The following is a 12,615-nucleotide window of genomic DNA, read 5'->3' as shown; positions in this document are numbered from 1 at the left end:
CTCTGGGCCTCTTTTGATGGGAAACCTGAGCTATCCTCTTTGGTGTTGGAGTGGGTAGGCTTCTTAGGGGCGTTTGTGCTTATGTGAGTGCATGTGCATGCATGGAAGTAGAAACTTAATATGGAAGCCCAAACTATGCCCTCTTAGTCAGTTTTTACCAGAGTCCTCAATTGGCCTTCAGTTTTAACACCATCATAATACTGTCCAGACTCTACTCTTAACATAATGCATTTTCCATTGGTCTTTCTCATGTACAGAATTAAAAGAATAAGCAAAAGAATGAAGTACTGAAGAAGCAAAACAAGGTGATCTTTTGAGTTGCATCTTAAAAAGTGATGAATGTTTGACAGTAATGGAAGAAGACATATTCCCTGTGTCTGGGAAGGGCTGGCCTGAGGCAAATTTGTCAAGTAGTTAGCCTGGTTGTCAGGGGCCTTATTTTCTGCTAAGTCATCTAGTTTCCTAATCCTGCCTTCGGGCTCTCCAGATTTTTTACTTTATGTCTGTTCTCTTAGTTTTCAGTTCAGGATTATCTACCTCCAACCCATAGACACATTTCTTGTCCACTACTAAGGTGAAATAAATTCAATGTTTGAAATCTAGTTTATTTTGAAGTTATGTATTTAAGACCCACAGGAAATGCATTTGAGAGCATTGTGGGGTAGAGGGAACTGGAGTGGAGGATCCTATTGGGATTGTGGTCTGTGTGGGGTAGAGAGGGAGGAAGGGAATGATTCTATAGTTAAAAAGAACTTAGAACATGTTTACTTTCCACTTATAATAAAGGTGAAGTTTCCAGGGTCCGAGGTAGAGCTGATAAAGCGGCTCGGTGGAGCACAGCTCACGTAGAGGGGAGCATCAGCTGTCTCTGGGAAAGGCAGTGAGTTCACATGAAGGCAGTTGCACATGTGGTATCATCTGGCAGGCAACAGAGATCTCCTTGAAGAATCGTTCCTCTGTTGACCTACGAGGCAGGAAGGTAGATCTCCCAAAGGAAGCCAAGATAAGGGCCTTGGGCAGGAGGGGAGAGGGACATCACCCCAACCTGAAAGGAGACAGCAGATCTGAAACACATCCTGTGAATTTCTACTACCTGCCAGTGTTAAACTCAATGCCTTCTTCTGACTTAGAATACCTGCTTCTGTTCCTCCACAGCTGTAACATCCCTTCCTTAGTTACCCTTACTCATATCCCTAGCAATGGCTGACCACAAGCAGACCCTTACCTGAAATGCTCCCTCTTTCTAAAAGACATGTTAAAAACCACTGAGTGAGACCCGTTTGCTTAATTATGTAAATAAAGGATTGAAATTATGCACTTCCTATTGGTTTATTAAACACAGAGCTTAGGGAGCTTGATTGGTCCAATCCTTACCCCACAAATCACCTGTGCTAGGTCATCAACTATGCCTTTAGAAACTCTAAGACAACAGACACGCATTGTCATCTCTCTCTTGGGCCCCTCCCCTTCAGGAACTTCACTTTATTTCTTTCTATTACTCTAATAAATCCTGCCACTTTGCTCCCACCCTTGTGTCCATGGATTTCATTCCTCAAATTCTCAAGACAAAGAACCTGACTGTCTAGATTCGGTGTTAAACTACCATGGTGCTAGAAATTCCCACATATCTTGTATTTGCAGATTTAGGCATATTTTCAAACCCTTGCCAAAATAATTATCAGGTTAACTGTAGGTAACATACAAGTAAATACCGAAACTTGGAATAGTAATATATAAATTCATGGGCACCCAGGAAACATGGGCTTAGGGCTGCCTGTGGTTGATGGAATGGAACTGAGGTCCACTTGGTTGCCAGGAGTGGGAGTGGTTAGTGTATTGACGGAGATGGTTTATATGGAGATTGTGAGAATGAGGAGGGCTGAGGTTTCTGGGTATTTGAGGAAAGAGTAATGGTGAAAAACCTGAGGAAAGATGTCTAAATGAAAAGCAGGACACTGAAGATAATCTTTTGTAACTTCAAAGTTTTTTCAACATTTATTTTTTCTGTAGCTATTTTGTTTTTTAGAAACTGATGTTTATTTTCCATAACCTTATTTCCATTTTGCTGAATAAGTATCTACAGAAGAACAGCTCAAGACCACTTGGTGGTTGTTCCTACCCACTCAGTGGCCTGAGCAGTGGGAGCTGCAGATCAGTCTTCAGTGGCCGGCTGGGCACTCCAGTCTTCAGTAGGGAACTGCTGGATAGGCACAGAAGGTACCTGCATACCTTCAGACCAGGCTGCAACCTCAGGTTGAGTAGCAGTGAACTCAGGAGCTGGAGCAGTCCATTCACACTGAAATTCCTCCTCGTCACAGTTTTTTTGGCAGCAACCTGCTCTTCCTTTTCAAACTCTTCAGGATCTCTGTAGAAGTAGAGATCAAGCATGACCTCCCATGGGTGTTCACAGGAAAGTGTGCCACACATGTGCAGAACGTCTCAGGTCAGCATCCACCACATCAGACCCACAGAATGAGCTCCCTTGTTGATGGAATGGCCGTGTCCACATAGCGTAGAGGAGCGTCTGTGTTACACAGAGCAATGGTAAGCAGATTGACATAAAATGCTTCAGTAAGAGGCTGGTGGTCAGCCCTTGGATCAGAAGATGTGGCTCCTGGGAAGCTGCCTGAATCTGGTTAGTGAAAGTCCCAGGAGTGAAGTGGCCAGCAATAGGGGTGGTTCCGGTGGCAGCAGCAAACTTCAGCACAGACCGCTGGCCAGTGTTCTTAGAGGATGTGACAAGGACATCAGCAGGATTTTTGATGGCAACAATGGCATGAGCTGCCAGCAGAAGCTTCTCCCAGATCCTCTTCAGATTTATGATGTAGATGCCACCACTTTTCCTTTTGTAGATTAATTGTTCCATCTGGAAATCAAGGTTGGTGCCACCTAAGTGGGTTCCATCTGCAAAGAATTTGAGAACATCCTCCTTCTTCATTTGTAGGACATCAAGGGCTCTGGACATTGTGACAGTTTCCATTTAAGGTACAATGGGAATCAAAAACAATGCCATATGGACACCCCGTTCCTGGGTATTGTGAAAGGTTGTAGCTATTTTATTTGTTTTTAAATATTTGAAGAGTGAATAAATAGCTCATTTTAAAGGAGAAATTTTAATTAATTGCATATTATTAGGTTGCATTACCAAACTTGTTATCTCAGGCTTGTCATAGACATAGAGTAGTAAACTCTATAGATTGACTATCTACATGACCTGAAAAGAAGAGATAATTGACATATATATTCAAAATCATCACATAGTACCTTGTTTATACTGGAAAAGAAAATGACCCTTTACATCTGTGGCCCAGATTTTTTCACATCACATACTTACTTTGCAAAGAGAATGGGAGCAGGTGTGTGTGCGATGTGTTTATCCTGTCGTGATAGTGAGGTTTATGTGTCACTTTGACTGGGTTTGGATATGCCCAGTAAACTGACAAAATATCATTTCTAGAAGTGTCTGTGAGGGTGCTTCTGCAAAGATTAGCATGTGAATCAGTAGACTGAGAAAAGAAGATACTCTTCACCAATGTGGGCAGGTAGCATCCAATTCCCTGGGAGTCCAAGTAGAAAAAGGGGTAGAGGAAAGGTGAATTTATTCTGAGGTGAGATATCCATCTTCTTCTGCCTTCAGATATTGAACTTTGTTCTCAGGGTTTCAAATTTGGACTTACACCATCATTCCTCCTATCCTTCCTTGTGAGACTTGTCCACCTCTGGAATCACACAAGTCAATCCCTCATTATTTTCTATCTATGTATCTATGTATCTATCTATTTATGTATCTATCTATCTATTTATCTATCTATATATCTAGCATCTATCTTACATCATATATCATCTATTTATCTATTATCTATCATTCAGCTCATTCGTCCTTCCTTCCTTCCTTCCTTCCTTCCTTCCTTCCTTCCTTCTTTTCTTTCTTTCTTTCTTTCTTTCTTTCCTTCCTTCCTTCCTTCCTTCCTTCCTTCCTTCCTTCCTTCCTTCCTTCCTTCCTTCCTTCCTTCCTTTCCTTTCCTTTCCCTTTGTTTCTGTCACTTTGGGAAACCCCAGTTAATACATTTGGCAGTTAGGGAATTAAGGAAATATCCAAGATCTTCACTTCAGTTGCACGAAGATACTGAAAAGGTTTCAGACCTTATTCAAAAGATGTGATGTGGCCTTCTATTACTTTTTGATAATCTTAATTAAAAATTCTATTTTTTTTTGTCAGAAAGACATTCTGCTGCCCTATTTCTCCAGTCAGGATGGATAAGGCTCTCTACTAATTTTGTTCTGGGGGTCTCTATCCCTGTGTCATTGTTTTTTCCCCTGCATTACCTCTTTTAGTCAAGTAAAGATAACCTATCAATTGACTCTGATAGGTTAAGCTAAGCTGAAGCAACAAACATACCCTGAAATGTCAAAGGCTAGGGCAGAGACTTTTTATTATTCATGAACATCTGACATGGGTCAGCTGGGTTCCTTTTCCAAAAAATTATGTGGTGAATAAGTGACACAATTTCTGCTTTTTTCACTGATAAAGACCTTGAGGTCAGAGATGGTACCTGATTGCTTTAGTCAGCTTTTTTGTCACTGCAACCAAAAGACTTTACAAGAACAACATAGGAGATAAAGTTTATTTTGGCAATTATCCTGTCAGTGGTCTCAGTCCATAGATGGTCAGCTCCACTGCTGTGGGCCCAAGGTGAGGCAGAATATCATGGCAGAAGGGTGTGGAGGAGAAAAGCAGTCAGGACATGGCATCAGGAAGCAGAGAGCATTCTGTTTACCACAGACAAAATATAAACCCCAAGATCATGCCCCCAGTTACCTATTTCCTCCAACCACACCCTACCTGCCAACAGTTATTGTCCAGTTCATCCATATCAGTGGATTAATGCACTGATTAGGTTTAGGTTCTCATAACCCAATCATTTCACCTCTGAACTTTCTTGCATTATCTTACACACAAGCTTGTGGGGGAATATCTCATATCTAAGCCATAACATTGGTAAAACAGGAAAAAAAAAAGTGTGGGTCCTATGAGATCAGACTGATCTGTATTTTAATTCCATGAATTAGCTTATTCTCTGAAAATGTAGATAACCTCATGGTTTATTTAATTGGTGCATTATATATAATAATGGGATTCATTGTGATATAGTCACACATGCATAATGCATAATTTGATTGGCTTCATTCCCCTGTGACTCCCCCTTTCCCTTCTGTCCTTCTTTCCCTAATCCCCATCTTCTAGTCTACTCATCTCTTTTCTATTGTCACTCGGTCTTTTTTCTTTTCTTTTCCCCTCTAGCTTCTGTATATGAGAGAAAACATTTGACCCTTGACTTTCTGAGTCATACCAATCTCACTTAGCAAAATGTTCTCTAGTTCCATCTATTTTCCTGCAAAAGACATAATTTCATTCTTCTTTATGACTTAGTGAAACTCAATATATACCATATTTTCTTTATAAATTCATCTGTTGATAGGCACCTGGGTTGATTTCATAACTTGGGTATTGTGACTTGTGCTACTATAAATATGGGTATGCATGTGTCACTATAGTATGCTGACTTTAATTCTTTTTGATAATTACTGAGGAGTGTTATATCTGATCATATGGTCATTTCATTCTTAGTCTTTTGAGGGACTTATCTCCATACTTATCTCCATAGTGGTTATTCTAATTTACAATCCCATCAACAGTGTGTAAGTGTTCCTTTTTCTTCACATCCTTGCTAGCATTTATCGTTATTTGTATTTGTGATGGCTGTCATTTTAACTGGAATGAGATGAAATTTCAGTGTAGTTTTGATTTGCATTTCCCCGATAGCTAAAGATGTTGAGAATTTTTTTTTCATGTTTGTTGTCCATTTGTATTTCTTCTTTTGAGACATGTCTATTTACTTCTTTGCCCATTTATTGATTGGATTACTTGTTATTCAGATAGTAAGTTTTTCCAGTTCTTTATGTATTCTGTATATTAACCCTCTGTCAGAAGAGTTGCTGGCAAAGATTTTCTTTCATTCTGTAGACTCTCTTTGCATGCTTTTTAATTGTTTCCTGTGCTGTGCAGAAGGTTTTATATTTGATGCCATCCCATGGGGCTTAGCGGAGAATTAGTGATATATTATTCATATAACTCTTAATTCAGTACCTGACTCAGAGCAGATATTCAACAAATGTTATTTTCCTTACTTCCAATGTCTGACTCTGTTAGGACAAGGTTGTAGACAATGGAAACAATTATAACTCAGTTTCTTCCTTATAAATCTTGAATAGATAATTTTTGGGCAGTTAACTGTAACTGGTGGGAAACTGCCTAAATTTCCAGGCTAATTCTTTCTATTCTCTTCTTTAGTTTATTTTTAGACTTCACATTTACTGTAAGCATGAGTATCTCTATTTGAGTGCTGAGCTAGAGAAATAAACATACTGCCCCTTTCTAATTAACCTGGCTACTCCTTAACAAGCAGAGATGATATATTCCTTTTATTTTTCTATAATGCTAGGCTCCTTTCACAAGCATTTTCCTCTGATGTCTGATTTCCTAAAGGACAAACACCAGCTTCAATTCAACAAGACTCCCCTCACAGAAGTGGGGAGAAACAACTTACCAACACCTTAGTTCTCTAAACAGCTGTTTCTTCAGAAGCAAGTGTCTCACCATTGTGTGCTGGGCATTTCTGTTTTTATATCTTTCCTGCAGGAGTCACCTGCAATTGTTTGGAATCAGTGACTGTTTTCTTTTTGATGACAGAGAACAAGTTGTGAAGTGGGTGAGGATGGAGGAGGGAAGGGAAGGATCAATGGTGAAGGAGGAGAATAGGTAGAAAGGCAGAAGCAGTGAAAATAAAGAGGTGGGTGATGTGGTGAACCTGGGTTGCAACCACTCTCAAAAGATACAAAACAAGATAGTCTGGGAGTGGAAACCATCTAGAGATGAAAACAGAAACCCTGACTTTGAGTTTTGTGCAATTTGAGAGTTGGTTTTAAATCCTGCTTTCACTGTTTTCCAGCTGTGTGCTTTTAACTGCTAACATAACTTTTTTGAAAAAAAAAAAAATATATATATATATATATATAAAGAACCAGGTGGAATCAAAGACACCATTCAAATATGAGTCATTTTTAGCTATTTTATAGAAACTTAAATGCACAGAGTTGGACTGAGGAACAGTAAGGAGGCAAAGCTTATACTCATTTAGGAAAGTTTCTGAATGTGTGTTTTATATATGACAAGCTCAGTGGAGTCTCAGTTCATCTGGAGTAAAACAGGAAGTGGTTTTGTTTTTCTGAGCAACTCTCAACAGCTGGGCACTGCTTCACCTTTCTGCCTGGTAGAAGGCAGACCTTAAGACTTTAAGACCTTAAGACCTTGGTCTGACTTCTGATCTCTTAGCCACTTTTGTTAACAAAGTTGCCTTCAGTAAATTCTGTGGTACCCAGTCCTGATTATTTGAAATGTCAATCTCTAGCATAGGTCAAAGCCTTTCTCCATTCCTACCACTTCTTTCTCTCCTCAGTGCTTAGAGTTGGTTCAGGAGCATGAAGGAGACAGGTGATCAAAGTTCCCACTTAGGCAGGGGCGTTATCATCCTCTCCTGGGCTGTTCCATATCATCAATCAGTTATTCTCCTTTGGGCGGGTGTGATTGGTTGCTCATGAGAGACCCATTTCCAAATTGCTCCTTAGGTACTCACTCTGATCCTTTCTGGGGCAGGTCACACCTTTGGGATGACTTTTAGTTGGAGGTTTCTGTATAGGGTCCTCTGCTCACAGTCCTGTGCATTTCATGACTGAAATCAGTCAACTGTTTGAGGAGATTATTGCCCCCACTGAGGGATATATTCTAAACTTATAAGTGGGAAATTTTATCTTTTTCTTATCTGTGTCTTTAGTTGTCAAACTAAAAATTAAAACTAGGGGATTTGATAAGGGGAACATATCTTTCTGGAATTTAATATGTACGTTGATAGGTAAATGTATAATATGTATGTAGCAAACTCTTGAGGAATCTTTTTTTTTCTTTCATTTTTGTGTAAAGCCTGTCACACAAAACTTTGAAGTCTCAATTTACTTCAAATTTTTTCTTTGAAATGTTTCCCTTCTTTTTATTTTTATTATTAATTAATTTTTATTGGTATATTATAATTATACACAGTACTGGGATTCAATATGATCAAATTATCGCATGTACAAACATATCCCTTTCATTTTGTAAATTTTTAAATTTTCATGTAGTAAACAAGTGATGTTGACATTTTCCACAGATGGGCATGTTGGTGAATTCTACATAGGAGCTGTCATGAAATCAGAACCTGGCCTGTAACGTTCTTTACACTTTGCATAAAGGAACTTAGGCTTGATGAAATAGAAATTTGTGGTTGATGTTTTTGTTAAGAAATCATAATTAATGAAATGTATTGTACTGTAAGTTTACCTATTCAGATTTGCATAACTCGTCTGTAATGTTTCCTTGATTCTGTTCTCAGAAGTAGTTTTATTGGGTTCATATGACCTTAGAGTCATCTTTGCCTTGAATGAGAACTTCATGCCAATATTTAATGTCAAACATCAGGATTTGTTTCACAATCAGGAACAAGGCCTTGAATCCCCTAGGAAGGATTCATTCATGGCTACCCTTTCATGGCTCTGCAGGTCTCTACTCACTGCTATATTATCTTCTAATGATTACTCCAGGGCCATTAGAAAGATTTCCCTGAGGAATTCTTGCAGATAACAGAATCCTAGGAAATGAAATGGAAGACAGTGGCAAACTATAGGGGAGGACTTGCAGAGACACTATATTTTTTTCTTTCATTTTTAAGTTTCTGCAACCAACTTCTCTTCTGTCAGTACCATTTTGTTAGGAAGGTTCTTCAGAGACATCCACTCAGTAAATTAATTTCATCCTAATCAGAAAAATAGAGAATCTCAGCACTAAAGAAACCTTGCAAACTATGTACTCTAGAGATCTGCCCTATGTTTTAATTTTTCCTCCAGTAACCTGAAAATATCTCTCAGTATTTGTCTGAAGAGCTCCAATGATGGGCACCTACAACCTCAGGAAACAACATGTTCATAGATATTGAAAACACATCTATACAAGGAACCTAAATCTATCACTGGTCCTTTCAACCCTTCAGAGCTTGAATATAGTCATTTTCTCCTCTTTGTATCTCTTCTCCTTTCTCCAGTTGTTCTTTCCCACTCTTCTCACTCATTAGATGGAAATTCAAGATCTCCTTCATCTTGGTTATAATTCATTTACATTTACCTTTGGTGTCATACCTAGGTTGGAGCCCAATAACATAGGTATGATCAGGGTAAAGCAGAGAAATATCTCTCATTCATTAAGCCTCTAAGTTTCCTTTTACTTTTTCTCCTTCCTTTTGCAGATGCTAAATCACATTTCCCTTGCACTTGTGAAGTTGAATTTTGAGTTCAAGGACAAGATGTTGCATTTGTAGACACTAAATTTCATTTTTTAATTTCTTTTATAAATATTTTCTTATTACATGAATTACTAAACTTGCCCTACTTTTTATTTTTTATAAATCTTAAGCTTTAAAAATAATTTTATTTTCTCTTTAATAGCATAGATGAAGACTTCTAGGGTTTTGCAACATTTTCTGAAATTTTGTTCCATGTGAGGATTCATTTATATTTCTCCTTCCTGATCCCCATCCCACTCCAGAGAGACTGTTAGATTTAGAATAATTGTCTTATTTAAAAAATTGTTCCTGATGTCACATATCCTACTTTTTTATACTTCTAAACATATATTATTCATTCTTTTAATTCAAACATTTAAACACTAATTTTTTAATATTATATTATTTTATACATGTTCTAAAGTCTTTTAAAGTGATTTCTTCCTTTTCATTTCATTTTAGTCATTTTAGAGTATAGTTGTGGTGATGTTTTTTATTATTTCCTCCATCTATCTTTCAGAAAGCTTATGAATGTGAATGGGTGGCTGTGTCTCCTTGATTGATTTTCAGGGTTCTCTGTATTATTTTAAAACCATTATTGCCTCAGTTAAGGAGATTATTTTTTCTTTTTCTTTTTTTTGTACTTTTGATTCTAAAAACTCTTTTTTGAGTTTCAGACTGTAAATGGTGTTCAATTAAATGGTGTTTAATTTTTAAAAAAATATTTTTTATGGTCATCTTATTCTCAGATATCTATAGTATATAGCTTACTAGAAATGGGCCTGTCATTTCCTGCAGTATCTGTTTTTAGCCATTTTCACTGTCTCTTTTTGTTCTTTTGTGCTTACTTCAGACTTCCTGTATCCTATCTTAGAAATTAAATTCATGGTCAGGCTTTCTTCCTTCTTTCCTTCCTTTCTCCCTACCCCTACCTTTCTTTTTTCGTGTAATCTTTTCATGTTTATTTATTTTTTCTCTTATTGTCCTTTAAAAATCATTTGCAGAGTAGCTGATGGCTAAGCCCACACATTCAGTTTCCTCTATTGGAGATAGTCAGTGTAGTGCTTGCTGATACAGCTGTGGTCTTCCACATTTCCCAATTTCCCTTGCAATTAGGTTGGCCATGTGAGTACTTCTGGCCACGCAGTTATCATTTCTAGGCTGAGCATAGCTCATTATATACTGTGCCTTCACTATCCTTTCTTTTCCACCATCTGTGGTTGGCAGATCCTCCACATGACCAAGAAGCCACAGGTTGGTAAAACTATGAGACAGAAACTGTTTTGGTCTCATAAATAAAGAAAAAAAATGCATTGCACATCAAACTGTGTTGTGAATGACGATTAACTTCTGTTATGTTACCTGGGATTTATTTGTTACCTCAGCTTATGCTGACCTATCCTGACTTAAATAGCTGTCTGGCACCTTCACACAGATGATGCTAACTGTGATAGGCAAGCTAAGGGATTGCTTGTTGTTCATGACACTCATGGTCATTTGCACGTGAGGATCAAGAATACAGGAGCTGTTGGCCAGCCACTGCATTTTCATTAGTGGTGATAATTTTTCTATGCATCCTGATTTTAAGTGTTTTCTAGACCTCTTAAAGAAATATTCTCTTTCTTCCTCTCCTCAGACTTCCTGAAGCCCAGATTTTCACAACACAAAGCCCTGAGCATTTTCTGTTCATAAGATTATCTCTGATTATAGGTTCAGCCAACAGTTTTCAAGAAATCTAGAGAAATCACTTGTTTCTCCAAGCTCTTACCAAACCCCCATTGGTGCAGACTTTCTCGTACTATCTCAGCAATGTCATCTTTCAATTCAAAATGCTGAAGACTCCCATTTAGGTATATAGCCAAATGTACCCAACAGCTGCCTTCCCTAAAATGGTCTATAGCAGCTGAAAATCTGCCCAGAGAAGAACTAGGCAGATTTTTGGTTTCAGGGAAATCCTAGGGCAGCTCAAAACTTTGCTTCCCCACATGTCTGCGGCAGAAGATGTGGGGAGTAAATGATCAAGTGCTACTTGTTAGGTGATTTTGTGCTGTCTGGACCATGGTATGGGAGAAACAGGCCTTTGTGATGTTTAAAAAAATGTACATTTTTCTTTATTTCTTGTAATCAAAATCTTTGAGGCAAGGGAATATTCCTGGGGGATTAAGATCCAAGCCTATGGTTTGATTTCAAATACAGTTGTTAAGAGATATGGTGGATATGGCTACATCGTCTTTGGAAGCTCTAAATTTGGTCCAAGCATGCAATTGTGACAGAAAGGTCAGGCCTCCAAATCTGTTTCTAAAGCTACCTAAAGTTAATGATTTGTAGTAACAGTACAAAACCTTAGGAATAATGGACTGTAAGGAGATAAAATAATGTTTTATTCTCTTGTATTAAAGAAGGTAGATACATAGTTCTGAAAACAGTACATTTCTGCTATAGGCATCAAGACTAGTCTTTCATAAAATGTAGTGATAGTTTCTTAGGCAGGGATTCAGCACCAGGGATGGCTTTCAGCAGTCTCTTCCCTTTGATCATTATAATTGAATAATTATCTTATGCACTTGAATGTTCTATTTATGCTAATGCATTGGTTATACAGAATGACACAACAGTGTTCAGATTATGCTGGCTGCATTATGAATGGAAAAAAGTCCACATTGAGGTAATTTCTTTTCATTACTTTTATAATTATTCCCCCTTCATTAATGCTTCTTAAGATCTTCATATTCAAAGCTGGTGTTTATTGAACAAAATTGCTCTTTCTTGGGCTAGAGTATCATAAAGCCCTCAAGGCTGAAAAACATTTTGTATCAACCCTTCCTGTGCTCATAAGTTAAGATTTGTTTCATCTCTTACTGAAAGAATCTTAAACAAGTTAGAAATTTATTTCTGGCATGGAAATGTGGATGCAGCGGGCTGTCCAAGGCTGATGTAGTGCCCATGTTCTACAAGTTGTGAGCAATCCAAACTCTTCTACAGCTAGTTAGAATCCAAGTACTTAAACTTGCTGATCCACTTTTTGTGATTTCTATTCCTGATATCAATCAATGACCCAAGATGACTGGAAAAAAAAATTTCTTCTTTTCTGCCTGAATTTCTTTTTTAGACTATTTAGATTCTTTAACTGTTTAAAGCTTTAGTTAGATGTGGTTTTCTCTGGGAATATTAATGAATGTACCAGTGT

The 12,615-nt window shown here is 37.9% G+C and overlaps 1 pseudogene; it reads right to left on the bottom strand.

Annotated features, from left to right (window-relative positions):
- Nucleotides 1-2,092: 2,092 nt before the first annotated feature.
- LOC124963536 (40S ribosomal protein SA-like) lies at nt 2,093-2,965 on the bottom strand (annotated as a pseudogene).
- Between the last annotated feature and the right edge of the window lie 9,650 nt (nt 2,966-12,615).

Source organism: Sciurus carolinensis, chromosome 13, assembly GCF_902686445.1.
Source record: "Sciurus carolinensis chromosome 13, mSciCar1.2, whole genome shotgun sequence".
Classification (NCBI taxonomy): domain Eukaryota; kingdom Metazoa; phylum Chordata; class Mammalia; order Rodentia; family Sciuridae; genus Sciurus; species Sciurus carolinensis.
This window is presented reverse-complemented; position numbering and strand designations above follow the sequence as displayed.